Source organism: Arachis stenosperma, chromosome 3, assembly GCF_014773155.1.
Source record: "Arachis stenosperma cultivar V10309 chromosome 3, arast.V10309.gnm1.PFL2, whole genome shotgun sequence".
Classification (NCBI taxonomy): domain Eukaryota; kingdom Viridiplantae; phylum Streptophyta; class Magnoliopsida; order Fabales; family Fabaceae; genus Arachis; species Arachis stenosperma.
Window position 1 is genome coordinate 62,657,865 of NC_080379.1, and position 1,969 is coordinate 62,659,833.

At 30.8% G+C, this 1,969-nt stretch overlaps 1 non-coding gene across 1 annotated transcript; it reads right to left on the reverse strand.

Annotated features, from left to right (window-relative positions):
• Positions 1-1,581: 1,581 nt before the first annotated feature.
• Positions 1,582-1,685, reverse strand: LOC130972083 (small nucleolar RNA R71). The gene has a single exon (XR_009083282.1). It is a non-coding gene; the product is annotated as a small nucleolar RNA R71 (small nucleolar RNA).
• Between the last annotated feature and the right edge of the window lie 284 nt (positions 1,686-1,969).

Consider the following 1,969-nt stretch of genomic DNA (forward strand, 5'->3'; position numbering starts at 1 on the left):
GAGTACATGCATTAAAGATTTCTAAGTTTGGTGTCTTGCATGTTTTCTTTGCATCAAAAATTTTTCAAAAAATATGTTCTTGATGTTCATCATGATCTTCAAAGTATTCTTGGTGTTCATCTTGACATTCATAGTGTTCTTGCATGCATCTTGTGTTTTGATCCAAAATTTTCATGTTTTGGGTCATTTTCGTATTTTTCTCTCTCATAATTAAAAATTCAAAAATAAAAAATATATCTTTTCCTTTTTTCTCTCCAAATTTTCGAAATTTTGGGTTGACTTGGTCAAAAATTTTTAAAAATTAGTTGTTTCTTACAAGTCAAGTCAAATTTTCAATTTTAAAAATCTTATCTTTTCAAAATCTTTTTCAAAAATTATATCTTTTTCATTTTTTTCTATTTTTCGAAAATTTCAAAAATATTTTTCAAATTATTTTCAAAATCTTTTTCTTATCTTTATATCATATTCTCGAAATTACACTAACAATTAATGTGATTGATTCAAAAATTTGAAGTTTGTTACTTTCTTGTTAAGAAAGGTTCAATCTTTAAGTTCTAAAATTATATCTTTTAGTTTCTTGTTAGTTAAGTAATTTTAAAAATTAAATCTTTTTCAAAATATCTTTTTCTTAAAAATCTTATCTTTTTATTTTATCTTTTTCAAAATTTGATTTCAAAATATCTTATCTAACTTCTTATCTTCTTATCTTTTTCAAATTTAATTTTAAAATCTTTTTCAACTAACTAATTAACTTTTTGTTTGTTTCTTATCTTTTTCAAAACCACCTAACTACTTTTTCCTCTCTAATTTTCGAAATTACTAACCCTTTTTTTTAAAAAAAATTATTTTCGAAATTCTCCATCTCTTTTCTTATTCTATTTAATTAATTATTCACTAACACTTCTCTTCACCTCCCCTATCCTTACTCTTTATACAGACTATTCATTCTTCTTTACTCTTCTCCCTTTTTTTTTTCTACTAACATAAAGGAATCTCTATACTGTGACATAGAGGATTCCTCTTCTTTTCTTATTTTCTTCTCTTTCATATGAGCAGGAACAGGAAAAAGGCACTCTTGTTGAAATTGATCCTGAACCTGAAAGGACTCTGAAAAGGAAACTAAGAGAAACTAAATTACAACAATCCAGAAATAACCTTTCAGAAATTTTCGAACAAGAGAAGGAGATGGCAGCCGAAAATAATAATAATGTAAGGAGAATGCATGGAGACTTCACAAAGCCAACGTCCAAATTTGATGGAAGAAGCATCTCCATTCCTGCCATTGGAGCCAATAATTTTGAGCTGAAACCTCAGCTAGTTGCCTTAATGCAACAAAACTGCAAGTTTTATGGACTTCCATCTGAAGATCCTTATCAGTTTTTAACTGAGTTCTTGCAGATCTGTGAGACTGTAAAGACGAATGGAGTTGATCCTGAAGTCTACAGACTCATACTTTTCCCTTTTGCTATAAGAGACAGAGCTAGAATATGGTTGGATTTACAGTCTAAGGATAGCCTGGACTCCTGGGATAAGCTGGTCACAGCCTTCTTGGATAAATTCTTTCCTCCTCAAAAGCTGAGCAAGTTGAGAGTGGATGTTCAAACCTTCAAACAAAAAGATGGTGAATCCCTCTATGAAGCTTGGGAAAGATACAAGCAGCTGACCAAAAGATGTCCATCTGACATGTTTTCAGAATGGACCATATTAGATATATTCTATTATGGTCTATCTGAATTTTCGAAAATGTCATTGGACCATTCTGCAGGTGGATCTATTCACCTAAAGAAAACGCCTGAAGAGGCTCAAGAACTCATTGACATGGTTGCAAACAACCAATTCATGTACACTTCTGAGAGGAATTCCGTGAATAATGGGATACCTCAGAAGAAGGGAGTTCTTGAAATTGATGCTCTGAATGCCATATTGGCTCAGAACAAAGTGTTGACTCAACAGGTCAACATGATCTCTC